Below are 16,991 nucleotides of genomic sequence, written 5' to 3'. Positions count from 1 at the left end.
TTGTTCTTCTCCTGCCTTGTACAGACAAACATGTCTTATGGCCTTCAGACTCAGCTACCACCCTCACAAGACATGCAGCTGCTTGCTTTCCAAAACGCAGACTTAGGCAATTTGTCCTAAATTAGCACTAAATTGGACAGTTAGTAGATTTCCTTCCTCCTCTTCATTTTCTTCTTTTTATACAGACCTTTGCTGAATAGAATACCTGGAAACTCCATGTCTCTAAGTAACAATTGTCTTATGAGCACCAATCTTCTGTCAAAATTGAAATAGAAATACTACCTTTGGTATTTTCCAATAATACTACTATTTTAAAAAACCTAATACTTTGATGGTGTGATAGGAAATATTTCCTATAGAAAGGACATTCTCTTATTCAAATATACGTTGGACATATGGTCTCTAGGGTTCCTCCTAACTCTGAGGTTCTAAGCACTGATTATGGAGGTAGAAAACCTGAATTTGGATCCAAAATCTAGTTCTAGCTGAATGAGCCTAGTCAAATTTGGGCCTCAGTTTCCTCATTTTCAAAATGCAGATAATGCATGAATTACATACCTCAAAGAGTTTTTGAGGTAAAAAGTGAAGACTTGGTCCTTGCTTTTATCAAGTTTAGAGTCCAGTAGAAATATATGTGCATGTATATATATAATATGTGTGTATATATATGTATGTATGTGTATACACACACCTATATACACTCATATATATGCATATGTATATACACACATAGACAGATATGTGTATGTGTATATATACACACATATATATACACAATACAAATATGTATATATACATATACATGCCTATATGAATATATGTGTATAGAGTGACTTGAGGCAGGCAGACCCACCACCAAGCTATATGCATATAGAAATAAGACATATATATTCTGGTGGGTCTGCTTACCCCAAGTCTGTTCCTACTCCAATCCATTCTCCATTCAACCACTAAAGTGACTTTCCTAAAGCATAGGTCCAAGCATGTCACCCCTACTCAATAAATTCCAGTGGCTTGCTATTGCCTCTAGGATCAAATACAGTATGCTATTTCATAACCTTGCCCCCTCCTATCTTTCCAGTCTTTTTATGCTTTCTTCCTCAACACATACTTTTTGATTCAGTGACACTGGCCTCCTGGATGTTCTAGGAATAAGACATGCTATGTTTTGGCTACAATCATTTTTCTGTTTGTCCTCCATCCCTGGAATACTCTCTGTCCTCCTCTCCAATTAGTCTGCTTTGTATGTATGTGTTTTCATGAATGTCTCCCCCATTTAATTCTAAGCTCCTTGAGGACAGGAACTATCTTTTGCCTCTTTTCATATCCCCAATACTTACCATAATGTCTGGCACATGATAGGCAGCTAATTCATGTTTATTGATTAAAATATAAAGTTATCTATGATGAGAGAATTAATAAAATGAAAAACGGAAGTGTTATGTGAGGACAGAGGGTGAGAGGTCATTACCCAGTGATTATCACTGAGAATATAACATTTGAGACAGATTTTAAAAAACTAATGGGGAGGGGCAGCAAGGGAAGGGAAACATTCCAGGTATACCATGAGCCAGAATACAAAGCCAAGAAAGCACAGGACCTGGATAGCATTCCTGTAAGCCTGCAATCCAATTTGGCTTCATAGTGTATATGACAGGGAGTAGTATGAGACAAGACTGAAGAGTCAAAGATGTCTCATTGTAAATGGACTTCAATGCCAGATTAAGGTATTTATATACTCAATAAGGTTAGCAATAAGCAACTACTGAAGAGTTCTGGCCAGAAGAGTAACATGCCAAGATCTTTCCATAAGAAGATTAATCTGAAATGGAAGAATATAATTCTGCTCTGACCTTGTTGCTGAAAATATCTGTTTGTTATTATCCCATTTTGATGTTCACAGAATCATGGAATTCGAGATTTGGAAAAGACCTCTGCGGCCTCCTTCTGTAGCATACCTGACGAGGTGTCACTTGGTCTTTGCTTGAACATCTCAAATGAAAAAGAACTCACTATTTCCCTGGGCAGCACGTGTCACTTTTTTTTTGGGGGGGGGGAGGCAATCGGGGTTAAGTGACTTGACCAGGGTCACATAGCTAGTAGTTGTCTGAGGCCAGATTAGATATCAGGTCCTCCTGACTCCAGGGACAGTGCTCTATCCCTGTACCACCTAGTTGCCCCAGTTCTTGTGACTTTTGAACAATTCCAACTTGGGAGAAGTTTTTCCTTATATTGAGTTGAAATCTGCCTTTCTATGAATTTCAACCATAGTTCCTTTTTCTCACTTGTGAATCAAAGCAAACAAGCCTAATTCTTCTTCCACATAATATCCCTTCAAATATCTGAAGAAAGGCAAGTGTCTCCTAAGCCTTCTCTTTTCCAAGATACAAAAGTATATTCCTTTTAGCTGACAGCTTAATGCTGAGGACCTTTGCCAACTTTTTCCATTCATACACCTCCCTCATGTTCTTTATTCCACTTCTCTTGAACAAACTACAAAGGTAACACAGTCCAATTCCACTGCACCTTTCCATTGCCCTTTGGGTGACCCACAAATTTGATTATTGCTATAGTGCTGTATTCCATTATTCATAGCTGTATAGTATACTGGGAAGAATACTGATGCCCACTTTAAGCTGAACATTATCCATGATTGTATAAAATGCTTTTGGCAAACTTGTTTCCTAGTTGTTTTGTTGCTTAATATTAACAATTGGCTAGTCATTGGTTTTCTCTCTTGTTTCACCTGTTGTAATGGGAATGTAAATTTTAAAGATCTTCCCTGCCTCTAGGCTAAAGTGCACCTGGAGCCTGGGGTGGGAGGCTTGTTTTTCAGTGATACTTCTTGATTGGCCTCCAAAAGGTTGTTACATTCTCTGAGCCAGGAGAAGGCTATATAAGCCCTGATGTGTAGCTCTGTTTTGGGGCTCACTTTGAGAAGTGTTCTGTGATTTGATATGGACTATGGGAAGCCATTGTCCAGAGCCCCCCGGCTTTGAAAAACCCAGATGTTGAAACCCAGATGTTGATTTGGTATGGATGTAATGGTTGGACAGTTTGGAAATCTGTCTACTTGATCTGCTTCTGTCTTGATAATTCTGCCTGTATATTCTGAAGTTTGGGGTGCTGACCTCTTTCCCCTGAACTAGGTAAATGATACATGTTTGACTGATTAAAGTAAGCTTGTTAACCCATTTTGAGTTGCTTTCCTTTATCAAAGCAGATCCAAGAACCTGTATTGGCATCAAACCCTGAGGATGCTTGGGGTGCTTGCTGCTACACCTGTCAAGGATTATAAAGTATTCTTGCTGTTGGCTATCCTTTCAAATTTCAAAGAGGATCATGACATCAGGGAGGTGATGCCATGACATGCACATGAATTGGATTTAAGTGAGGGAGGGCTGAAATAAAGTGTTGCTATATGGAAGATGTCTATATCACTTCTAGGAGAAGGGCCTTGAAGACAACTTTTTTGGTTATACAGTCTATATTTTCCAAACTTCTGGTATCCTCCCATCTTCCAGATAATTTGAGATTTGTTCCTTAGTAATCTAAAGATTGTGTCACCTCCCACAGGACCCCTCCTAGCTAGCTATTAGAATTAGTCTAATCCAGATGGCCTTCCCATCTTGGTTTTCTTCAGTGTCTTCTCATCAGAAAGCACAATAGAAGACTGCAAATAGTACAGCCAAATGGAGATCTATTGTTATTGGTGAAAAAAAGGAATCTGTTATACAAGTCTTTATAAGTGCTTCCTTTTTTTTTTAAATCTGTTCATTGTCCTCCTTCTAGCGTCATTTTTAAATGTCCTTGGGATAATTCGGATTAGATAAACATCTTGCCACGCCTTTGATGAACTTGGTTGTCCACTGCTTCTCATTCTTAAAAGATGATACTTGGGGCAACTAGGTGAAGCATTGAATAGAGCACCGGCCCCAGAGTCAAGAGCACCTGAGTTCAAATTTGGCCTCAGATACTTAACACACTTACTAGCTGTGTGTCCTTGGACAAGTCACTTAACCCCAATTGCCTTGCCTTCTCCCCTCCAAAAAAAGATGATACTAGGTAGTGCAGTGGGTAGAGTGCCAGGATTGAAATCAGGGAGACTCATCTTCTTGAGTTCAAATCTGGTCTCAGAAATTTAATAGCTGTGTGACCCTAAGCAAGACAGTTAACCCTGTTTGCCTCAGTTTCCCCATCTGTAAAATGACATGGAGAAGGAACTGGCAGACCACTACAGTAACTACCAAGAAAATCCCAAATGGAGTCAAGAAGAGTCAGACATGACTGAAATGACTGAACAGCATGCTTTTCATAAACTTGCAGCAGCATCCCCTATAAGATTTTTATAAAGAAGCTATCATTCTCAATTAGTGTTGCCATTGGCTGCCATCTCTCTTTGTTTGGCAACATCAGGTATTTGCCAAGTGAGGCTATTTCTAGACTTCTTTGGTCTCGTTGTATCTACTGATGTACATTGTTTAAACCTCCTTAGGAGATGGTGAATGTGTTTATTATATTAATAATTATATAATTAATTCACATATTATTAATATAAAATATATAACTAATATAATAATTATATTAATAATATATTTTTTGTAGCAGGGATCAGTCCATGTTAGAGTTGCCTCAATTATGGTCCACATTGCCTTTTCCTTTATGCAATTTCCTTTAATGTGATATTGACTTTAATCTTGCCCTAAGCAGTGGGCATACATAGCTAAATGGCATAGAAATGATTCTCATATTGGGGAAAGAAGGAAGGAAATAAGCATTTATTAAATTCCTACTATATTCCAGGCACTATGATAAGGACTTTATAACTATTACCTCATGTTATCCTCATAAAATCCCTGGGATGTGGGTGCTATTATTATCCCCATTTTATAGTTAAGCACACCAAGGCATATAGAGGTTAAGTGACTTGCCCAGGGTCACACAACTATAGAAAGTTTCTGAGGAATCTTGGGAGTAGTGGCATCAGAGAAGGAGGAGAATGTAGCAGAGGAGCTAGAGCCTTGCATGGACTGACTGAACAACTGACATTGAGGGCCAGGTCAAAGCAGAGCCATGAGCAGGGGAGATTGAGTGGCTACCATGAATAGAGGGCTCTTCATTTACAGCCACAATGGGGAAGTGCTCATCTCTCATCTACTGAGATGTTATTGAGAGGAATGCTGTGGACAACCCCTGAGTCAATTGTGATCCATACTGGGCTGCAGGAGCACTCCTCTATAATCTACATTGCCCTCACTAGCTTCTTCCATATCAAGTGTTCCAACATTTGACCAGCAGCCATCACCAAGCAAATTGTCAATGCTGCCATGGTCTTCAAGTTCCTCTATAACATGTGAGATGTTGTGACTGCCTATTTTGGCAAGATCATGAAGAGAACGTCAAAAAAAACTTTGTGCTCTCTTATGGGCTTCTGGATGAGATCCTAGACTTCAGCTACCCATGAAAGTTAGATACCAGAACTCTAAAACTTTTATCATTCAGCAGACCGTCAAGAACCAGCATCAGAAAAAGGAAGAACAATCTCAGATCACCAGCCGGGTGGTGGAGAAGATTGGTTGGTGGCAACAAGGAAATCAAATTTCATCAAAGTGAGCCCTTACTCAATGTGTTTGAGAGTGTCAACCTGCTCATATCTCCTCCAGTGTAGTTGCTAAGAGTCCATGTGTCTGATTAAGTTGTGATAAAGAGGTATTTTGAGCACTTGTGTGTATACCTGAATGAAAGTATTATAAATGACAAGGTGGGAAGAGCACAGCTGATGAGATGGGAAAAATGGGAAGCAGTCCATCGGAGTGTGACTCATCAAGCTTGAGTCTTACAAACTAGTTTCATTCTCTCAAATAGGGAGTTTGGGCTTATGAGGAACAAGACCACCAGGGGCATCATCTTTCCATCCCTGGTAATCAGATTGGTGCAGGAGGTGGGGCAGAACAAATTGGAGGTGAAAGTTGTCATTAAGTTTAACTTCAAACCCTTTTTGTTGGCCCAGAAAACTGAGGTCCAGATCTTAATACTGCTAAAAACAATTGGGGTTCAAGCAATCTGCATTAAGGGGAAAGTTAAATACAAGGTCAATGAGAATGCCATCTTGTGAAAGATCAAGCACATGTTAGAAATAAAGGAATCATGTATCGATGCAGAGATGTAGCAGCTATCAAACAACAAGAAGAAATAGGTCTGGCCTCCTATCTCCATGGACTCCACCCTTTGCTGTTTATACCCTTTGGCCTGAAAGTGAGCTACGTAATGGTGTTTGAATCCCAGCTGAATTATAGTGACCATGATGTCATCAAATAGGTCCACTACATTGGCTGCAGGGGCAACTAAGAAACCCTCTGCTAGCTGCTTTATCAGGGTCTTCACCAACCTGGGGGACCTCGGGGGAGTCTCCAGGCTGAGCCATCTAGTCCAACTCTCCTCTTGATTCCACACCCCATGAAAGAGCCCCTAGATTAGGTTACTGAGGGGTTGGTGGCTGTGTTTTCAATGTTTTAGCTCATGAGTTCCCATCAGTACGCTTCCCTCATGGTTATGAGATGATATCAATGAATCAACCAGAATTAATTGGCATTAAAAAAAACAATGGGGTATTTTTTGCAAAGTTGGTATAGTAAGAACAATTGGTACAAAACATCACCCCAAATATCTGTGACACATTCCCCCAACATTCCAGTGGAAAATGGGCTCAAGTTTAGAGAGAGCATGGAGCAAATGGGTAACTCAGAGCTTACTGGATCACTTCTTCATTGGGGATTCTTTTGGGCAAGGTGTAACTTATCTGCTGAGTTCTTTATATAATGTTTTGTTGCTGTTGTTTTTTTAGGGGGGAAGGCAGGGCAATTGGGGTTAAGTGACTTGCCCAAGGTCACACAGCTAGTAAGTGTTAAGTGTCAGGCCAAATCTGAACTCGGGTCCTTCTGATTCCACGGCTGGTGCTTTATTCACTGTGTTACCTACCTGCCCCTATATAATCTTTAATTTGCCTTTTTAAAGTGTGTCTAGTTTGCCCTTGACTCCTGAATGCAGACACTGAACCAGCTGTTTCAGGGATGCTACTAGGAAAAAATGCCAATGGAAAGACCAAAAATCTCTTAAGCCTCTAAAATTCCCATGGTCCTCCTCTGGTCACGGGGTAGGGGAGTAGAGAAGGACTAAGGCCTAAGATAGAGTATGATAATTATGCATTTTGAAGTACATTGTTTGAAGTTATAATGTAAGTGATAGGACTCCAATATGGTGTCACTTAGGCTAAGTGGACCTAATCACTGTAAACACATAAACAATGACAGACAATTTAAATTTTTCCACTGTCCTGACTCATTATGATCTTATGTCAAATATATAACCAATTGCGTCTCCTGAATGAACAAGGTTCCTGGCTGGCTGCAGTGGCTGCATGCCAACACCCATTTCTAGGAACCTTGATTATGGATTCAGACCCTCATCCAATTTCTGGTCCTGATTAGGAAGCTTCTTCATCCAAGTCTGGTATCAATATGTGACTCAGGGAATTTCCCCAACACCTCTGGGTCTGATTAGGAGTTACCCCTTTCAATCAGGCATCAATTACTGTTCTCAACCAAGCTCATCTTTAAGGTATAAAACTTCCTTGCACTGAATCCATGCCCACTCTGAGCATGTATTCACACTAAGATCTTACTTGAATTTTGCACGCATCTTCCTCATATCTGACTCGGGTTGGTTGAATCCTTGTATGTTGCCAAATATTATTTATATATGTGTTTGTGCACATGTGTGCCTGCTTTTATTTTGCTTGCTTGCTGTATCACACAGTAATGAAGCTGATGATTTGCACTAGGTTCCCCAAATATCAATTTTCTATAAATATTCAAACCTTAGCCTCTGCTCTCACCTGAGTCACAAGGCCACATCATGCCAGGAGCCAAGGTTGGGGCTGGGACTATTTTCCTTCCCCCCATATGATTCTCAGGGGCCTGACTGGAGGTTTGAACTATTAAGTTTTGAACCACTTAAATGCCCAATCCCAAACTAGTTTCCTGGTTCCTATAAGCCCTAGAGATGGTGACCAATTTCCTCAATCAATCCAGACTTCTGGTTATACTTAGTTGAAATGTCTTTTATTGATTGAGTGATGAATTAAAGGGAAATGACCAGAGCTTGTTCACACCTTGTTCATAATTCCAATTGATTGATTGATTGAATTCAGATGTTCTAACCTGATAAAGGATAGCATCTTGAGGTGTTTTAAGTGGAGTGAGTCATTTGATTGATTGACTCAATTGATCCCAACCATGACACTATTTCTATTTTAGTAAACATAATTTATATTTTAATAGAAATAATGATTTCTATTTTAATAAACCCTTACAAGTAGTAATCCACCAAGGTTGGAAGATAAAGAGTCCCCACAACAGGGAAGTAGTTATGTCTCAAGGTAAGACATTCCAGTTTTAGACAGCTTTCTTTGCTAGTATCTCCTTTATACTGAACAAAAATCTACCTTCCTTTAACCTTCTACCCATTTGTAACAGCAAGCACCCTAGCATACCCAGGATGGTTGCTAGCAAAGGTTCTTTGATCTGTGCTTTTCTCAAGGAAAGCAACTCAAAAGGGGTTAGCAATTTTATTTTAATGAAGCATATATCATTCATTTAGTCCGGGGGAAAAAGTCAGCACTCTGAACTTCAGAAAATACCAACAGAAATTACAAACAGACAAAGAAAATAACACAATTCAACAGATTAACAGACAGGACTTCTAGCTGTCTGACCATCACATACCTACAGAGTTAATTACCAGACAGAGAAGCATGAACATCTGGGTTTTCAAAGTCAGGGGGCTGACCAGCTACCCACAGTCTCATCTGCCCAGATCACACACCCACACCTCTTCCCACAAGCAAGCCACAAAGCAAAACCTTACTTTAGGGTATACACACACATATACACGCACATATATGTATGTTTATAACACACACATACATATATATACACACATGTATATATGTATGTGTGACTACTTCCCCAATTGATAAATGGTCAAAGGATATGAATAGGAAGTTTTCAGAGGAAGAAGTTAAAGCTATCTATGGTCATATAAAAAATGTTCTAAATCACTATTGATTAGAAAGATGCAAATCAAAACAACTCTGAAGTATCACATCACACCTATCAGATTGGCTAACATGAAAAAACAGGAAAATGATAAATATCGGAGAAGATGTGGGAAAGTTGGAATGTTAATTCATTGTTGGTGGAGCTGTGAGCTGATCCAATCTTTCTGCAGAGCAATTTGGAACTATGCCCAAAGGGCTATAAAAATGCGCATACACTTTGACCTGACCGAGCAATACCACTTCTAGGGCTGCATCCCAAAGAGATCATAAAAATAGGAAAAGGACTCACATGTGCAAAAATATTTATAGCAGCTCTTTTTTTGTGGTGGCCAAGAACTGGAAATTGAGGGGATGTCAATCAATTGGGGAATGGTTGAACAAGTTGTGGTATATGAATGTAATAATATAATATAGCACAATACTTTTGTGCTATAAGAAATGATGGACAAGCAGACTTCAGAAAAACCTGAAAAGACTTATATGAACTGATGCTGAGTGAAGTGAACAGAACCAAGAGAACATTGTACACAGTAACAGTCACAGTATGTGATGACTGACTTTGATAGACTTAGCCCTTCTCAGCAATAGAAGGACCTAAAACAATTCCAAAGGACTCATGATAGAAACTGCCATCCATATTCAAAGAAAGAACTATGGAGTAATAATGCAGAGTAAAGCAGACTATTTTCTTTTGTTTTGTTTCTTTCTCATGGTTTCTCCAATTTGTTGTAATTCTTCTATACGACATGAGTAACGTGGACATATGTTTAATAGGAATGTATATGTAGAGCCTATATCAGATTGCATTCTGTCTTGGGGAGTGGGGAGAGGAAGAGGGGAGAGAGTTTAAAATTTATGGAAGTGAATGTTGAAAACTAAAAATAAATAAATTAACTTTAAAAAGGAAGCTAAAAATAAATAAACAAACAAATAAATAAAAGAAGCTCCAACTACCCCATGGGAAAGCTTGCACATGACCCTGGGCCATCCCTGGCACTCTGCTTTCTTTGTTCTGTTTCTATATGATGCCTGGCCTGACCTGAGGCTGGTACAGGAACACAGGATGTTATTTTGTGATGCTGTTGCCCAGGATGACTGATCTCTTTGTAAATAAACTTCCTCAATTAACCTATTTAACCCTAATAAAACCCATTAATATTCAAAAAAGGAAAGTTTAGGCTACTACTGAACCCCCAAAGAAACACAGCAGACAGAGATAACATAACTACCACCCAGTAGTCAAAATCCTTGGTTTCCTTACTATCATGAATCTCCATAAAAACCAAACCCAAATAAAGCAGAAAGGATGAAAACAAGTCCATTGCTTGATTTCTAAGTTTTGGTTGCATAACCTGGGACTAATTTACATGATTGGCATAGTGCCCTAAAGCGAGGGTGACATGTCACACTACATACATACACACTGCAATCACTGAATAGAAGGACTGGCAAAGGAGTCAGGAGATAATTGCTGCTCAACTGTGGATCACCAGAGCTGTGGAAAGCTCCTACACACCTCAATAAACAATCAGTGCCCCTTCTTCTGTGGTGCAAACAGAAAGCACTCCTTCACTTTTAATACAGAGAAAGATCTAATACTAGGCATCGGTATATAATTTTCTTCCTTTGTGAATTTGTTATAATTATTTCAAGGCAGCAGTGGAGGGGTCCTGTCCACTGGCATGTGGAAATAGACTTCATCTACAGAACACTTATTATTTCCTCTTCTTCCTTAACAGAATCTATGGCTTGATGATGATGATGATGATGATGATGATGATGATCACTAGCATTGGTATAGTGCTTCAAGGTTTGTACACACTACAAACAGTATTTTGTCTCACAACAATCCTCGGAGGTAGGTGCTATTATCAACACCATTTTATACATGAGGAAACAAATTCAGACAGGATAAATGACTCATCCAGAATCACACAGCTAGTAGGTGTGTGAGGCTGGATTTGAACTCTATTCTGCCTATTGTACTTGTGAGAGTGTGTTGGGTGATAAGGATGTTCAAACCACTGATGAGAGAGATAATTCGGAGTTTTTTAAATTCCTGTTCGATGTAATTCTAGCCCATGCCTGTCATGGAAAAAAAGATGTTTTATGTGATAGTGATAGAATATCGGACTTGGAGTCAGAAAAACTTGACTTCAAAATCTGCCAGAGAAATTGATTAGTTATGTGAACCTGAGCAAGACACAATGACCCTGGCATATATTACACGCAGGTAACAATTAACATTCCACATATATGTATATATATGCATATATATTATATATATACATATATATGTATGTATATAGTAAGTGGAGGTATGAGGCCACTTATGTCATAGAGTTGTTCAGAAGATCAAATGAGATAATGTATGTAAAATACCCGATAAAGTGATATATAAAGGTGAGACTTCATGGATTAGATATGTGAAAATGTGCATATTAGTTCATCTCTCTGGCCTTAAACTTCCTCATCTATTAAATGGGACATCTTGGCTAAGTGATCTATATTGGTTCTTTAACTCTAAATTCCAGTGACTATAATGCTAAACTTGTATTTCCCAATCCCAAAGATACCTGAAAGTCATCCTGGATACCATTCCTTAATCTTCACATCACTAATTCCCAGGATTCCAGTCAGTTCTAAAGCTCTAAGGAAAAAGGAAGATCGGTTAACACCCACATTTTCAGACTTTGTGAAACAGTTGCAGACAAAAGGAAAACAAAGTAATTAGTGAGTATTATGTGCTGTGAGACTTTTTTCTCCTTTATGATTACTTGAAAACTAATTAAGGAGGATTATTTTCCTTGAAGTAGTATTGGACACTTACCTTGAGTGCCAAAATCCTTGAAGTCTAAATTGCAATTAATTGGCAAGTCTGTGTCAGCTGTGAAATTTATTGTTCTTGCTATTTTCGTTCCTTTTTTCTTAATCTGACATTCAAAAGTTTTTTTCTCCTTTTAGGAGAAAACTCATTGATTTTAGGTAACCAGTTTTGTGGACTCTGGTCTACGATGTTTGGCAATAATCAGTCTAGGGGTCACCTTGAGTCCACAAAAGCTATACCAAAAAGTTGTAAAGGTCTAAAAGGTTATATCAAGTCAGAGAAATTTCTAGAATATCCCCAATGAGAGGTATTCAGTAAATCAGTCATTTGACTAATATTTGTTAAGTGTTTACAATGCCAAGCAGTGTGCCAAGTGCTGGAAATACAAATACAAGTAGAAAAAATGGTAGTATTTGTGCTCAAGTTCTAATGGGACAAGACAATGTAAAGCTGGTGAAGGGGAAACATGGTAGAGGAAGTGTGAAATGCTGCCTGGAGAAGAATGAGGTTGCACTAGCTACCCAAGGATTAAGTCTCACTAAGAACTAAGAGACTTGTTACCTGTTGATTGTCATCTTTGACCATGGAGATCCCTTCAAAGATAGCTAGAACTGTCCAAAACCTACCTTTTCTCTACTCTATAAATGCTATAGGATTTGATTTTATGGATAAGAAATAGAAGAAGGAACAGGGACTGTGGTCAGGAGAGGAGAAGAAAACTGCAAAGAGTCAACAATCAGCACACCTTTTAATGCACTTATTATGTATCAGGCAATGTGCTAAGCACTTGGGATACAAAGGGCACAAACTATTCCTTCTGTGAAGGAGTTCACAATCTAACTGGGGAGATAAAATGCAAACAATTATTTACAAACAAGATAAATACAGGATACATTGGAGGTAATCTCAAAAAGAAGTCAGGAGCATTTAAAGGAGATATAGAAACACTTCCTGCTGAAGGTAGGATTTTAGCTGACACTTGACTGGAACAATGGAAGTCAGGAGATGGAGACAAGGAGGGGAATCATTCTAAGGATTGGGAATAACAAGTGAAAATGCATGGAATCAAGAGATGGAGTGTTGTGTGAGGAGCAGCAAGGACAATCCCATTGGATTGTGGAGTACCTGGAGAAGACAACCAGAAAAGTAGAAAAGATCCAGGGTATAGAGGATGTTAAAGGTCAAGTGAGATTTTACAGTTCCTGGAGCTAACAGGGAATTTATTGAATAGGAAGGCGACATAGTCAGACCTGTTCTTTAGGAAGATCACTTTACTAGCTAAGTGAAAGATGCCTCAGAGTGGGCAGGGAAACCAACCAACAGGTTATATAGAAAGAGTTCATGTGTGAAGGTTTGAAAGTCTGCAAAAGAGTGGTGACAGTGACAGAGGAGAAAAGGTGGTCCATCTAACATGTATTGTGAATGTAGAATTGATGAGATTTGTCAGTACATTGTATATGGAGAGGCGAGAGAGAGTGAGGAGTCAAGGATGGCAACTAGCTTGTGAGCTTGGGTGCCTAGGAAGACAGTGATACCCCAGAAGTAACAGGGAAGTTAGGAAGGGGGATAGTTTGGGAAGAAAAGTAATGCCAGTTTAGGACATTTTGAATTTAAGATGTTTATGGAAGATTTAGTTCAAGATGTCCAATAGGTGGTTGGAGACATGAGATTGGAGTTTGTGAGTGGTTAGGACTGGGCAAATAGATCTGAGAATCAACTGTACAAAAATAGGTAATTGAATCCATGGAAGCTGATGAGATCACCAAGCAAAATAATGTGGAGGGAGAAGAGAAGAAGGCTCAGGACAGAGTCTTGTGGAACACTTACAGTTACGATGACCTATTGAAGAACCAGCAAAAGAGATAGAGGAGTGGTCAGACAGGTAGATGGGAGAAGCAGGAAAAAGAAATATGGATAAAAATCTAGAGGAAGAATAGAAGCAAGCCGAAGAAAATTATAGAATGTCAAAGACTGAAGAGAGATCAAGAAGGATGAAGGCTGAGAAAGGTTATTAGATGTGGTAAATAAGAGATCACTGGGAACTTTGTGGAGGACAGTGAAAATTGAATAATGAGGTCAGAAACCAGACTAGAGAATTAAAGAGAGAATAAGAGGAGAGGAAGTGGAGACACTGATTGTTTAGGGTCTTTTCGGGTAGTTTAGCCAGTAAAGGAAGGAGAGATAGAAGATGACAGGTGGCAGAGAAGGGCAGATCAAGATGACTCTCCTCAACTTATTATTGGTCATCTTACACATGTTATGGTTTGGAGTTTGGTTTTATTTTTCTTTTTGGTCATTGTTCACATTCAGTTTAGTATTCAATTAAGTCATTGTACTGTATACATATATTGTCTGGCATTGTTCCCTATTGCTTCATTATGTCTTGGTCTTTTGGGGTTTAGGTAAGTAATGTGAGTCTGAGGGCAGTAACCTTCCTCTGCTATGCCCCACAGTGATTAGCATGATGTTAGCAGCATTTTTTTTTGCTTCAACTGGCCTATGATTTTACTGGGCTAACAAATTCCAATGATAAAATTCCCTCTACCAATGAAGATTAGCAACTGATAGTCCTAGATGTTCCTAACTTTTGTGTGAGTGTGAGTGTGTGTGTGTGTGTGTGTGTATGTGTGCCCTTTGGCAGTCTGGCAGAGCTTATGGACACCTTCTCAAGAATTATGTTTTTAAATGCATAAAATAAAATACATAGTATTATAAAAGAAACCAATTATATTAAAATTCAGATATTGAGATACATATTTTTAGAAGCTTACTGAACTGTAAGTTAAGAAATCCTGTCTTACAATGCTTCCATGGGACACTGAGAAGTTGTGACTTGGCCAAGATCACTCACTGAGGCAACATGCATCAGAAGTGGAACTTGTGCCTAGACCTCCCTAAGACCAAAGCTGGCTCTCCACCTCCTACACAAGTTTTCTCTCACTAGGCACCTAGCTGGTGTTTAATAAAACAAAGGACTTCACAAACCTAGGTCTTGATTTCTCCTTTCTACAAAACAAGCAGCTGGTACAATAGCAGAGTTATTTAAATTGGCAATGCAAAGATTATCAGTCTTTAGCAGGACTGCTTCCCTAGCTCAGTAATATGTCACTCCCATGTCTTCCCTTCAAAGAATATAATAGGAAGGGAAAAAACAAACATTTATTAAGCACCTACTATGTGCCATACAGCAACTCTGGGAGGTAAGTGCTGTTGTTGTCCCCATGGAGTACACTGAGACAGACAGAGGTTAAATGACTTGCCCAGGGTCATACACCTAGTAAGTATCAGAGGCTGGATTTGAGCTCAGATCTTCCTTAAACTAGGACCAATGTTCTGATCCTTGGGTCACCTAGCTACCTCCAATAGGAAGGAGAAGGTCAGATTGTAAAGAGCTTTGAATACTAACCAGAATTTTATATTTTATCACAGAGATCATAGGAAGCTACTGGGGTTTATTAAGCAGTTGGGGAGTGTCACATGATCATACTGTGTTTTAGGAAGATCATTTTGACAGCTGAGTGGAGGATGGATTAGAATGGGGAGAAACTGGTCAGAGGCAGACCAGCCTGCAGGTTTCACATTGGAAATGCTTCCAAGCAGGGCTTGGTTCATTTTTTATTGTCTAGACTTAGGAAAGTGATGGAGAAACTGTAAAAAAAAATGCATGTTAAATGACACCCACACAATGTGTCATTGAGCTGGTTGTTAAACATTTAAAAGCACACCCTTTCTTATATTCCCTGCTGCCTCTTTTTTTTACACAGTAGGGCTCAGACCCAGAGACTATGGATGAGTGGTGAAGCAAACCATTACCAGTAGGTATAAGCACTTGGAAAGACTGACAATAAAAAGCCATGTAGTCAAATGCAGTATCTTCCAACCCTCAAGAAAATAATGCTTATCCTTAACAACTCTTTTCCTTTGTTGGAATCACTCCAGCCCACTAACTAAAATAAAAGCACCTTCCTACTGTTAGAGAGTATTTCCATAGCAACAGCCAAGATGCAGTGGGGTCTTTTTTCTCCTTATATTGCTGAAAGAACTTCAGTCAGGCCGTGATAGAAATGGAGTTCTGCATTAGATAGTCATTACCCATTACCTGATGACACCTTGAATTGGCATCTGATAAAAAAAAAACACCCTTTTTGTCTTTTTCAGACAAGTGTGATTGTGACAGCTGGAACAACCTGCTCTATCCTCTGGCCCCTAGACAAGCAATAGATAGTAAAGTCAAAAAAGAAAGCCACTGCAAACATAATTAATCCCCTTCCAACATGGACCTTTGGAACTTACTACTGCCTTTTCAGAACAAAGAAAAGCATTTGATCAAGGAAAAAGGACTGAAATCCATTTTAACCTTCACCGGGCCTGTCAGCATCTCTGGGAGACAGAAGAAGCCGATGAGAATATTTTTGTGGAAATGTTTTGAGAAAAAAAGACCCCCAAAAGCCTCCTTCAAAATAGGTTAGCACAGTTTCCATGGGAATCTTCCCAATGCTCAGCTTCTGGTACTGACAGCATCGAGTGGCAATGACAGACAGGATGTAACGAGGGCTAACGCTGTAGACATGACCTACATAGCACACGGGGAATTGTTAGCCATGTTCTAGTTCTCTGATATGCTAATTTGGCTGTGGGTTACGTACCAGATTCCCATTGGTCAGGGAACAAGCTCTGAGTCAACATTATACAGAGTCTGACCCTAGACCTTACCAGAATTTGCTGCCTTGGACACCTACCCTCAGCTTGTGCTTTCTCCCTGCCAGACCGGCTTGCCAATGCTCCCTTAGAACCTGCTCATATTTACAGCTGCTTAAGCTCTTAGATTTGGCCATCATCTGTGTCACTCTCCCTCCCTAAAGGTGGACACTTCAATTGCCTTGTTCCAAATATTCTATCAACCAACCAACAAATATTAGTAAGAATCTCCTGTAAGCCCAGCACCTGTGCAAGGCCCAGTCAGCAGGAGATACATGTTAATAACAATGATGTTTGTGATGCTGATGATTATTACATATATATATATATATATATATATATATATAG

At 39.2% G+C, this 16,991-nt stretch overlaps 1 pseudogene; it reads left to right on the top strand.

The window, feature by feature from the left end:
* The first annotated feature begins 5,100 nt into the window (after window positions 1-5,100).
* Window positions 5,101-6,348, top strand: LOC138148229 (AP-2 complex subunit mu-A pseudogene; annotated as a pseudogene).
* The last annotated feature ends 10,643 nt before the right edge of the window (window positions 6,349-16,991 follow it).

The sequence above is a fragment of the Petaurus breviceps genome, unplaced genomic scaffold, assembly GCF_028583685.1.
Source record: "Petaurus breviceps papuanus isolate PSGF00001 unplaced genomic scaffold, PetGlider_PUasm1.0 90823, whole genome shotgun sequence".
NCBI classification, from domain to species: domain Eukaryota; kingdom Metazoa; phylum Chordata; class Mammalia; order Diprotodontia; family Petauridae; genus Petaurus; species Petaurus breviceps.
Note: the sequence above shows the minus strand (reverse complement) of the source record. Positions and strands in the feature narration are given on the sequence as shown.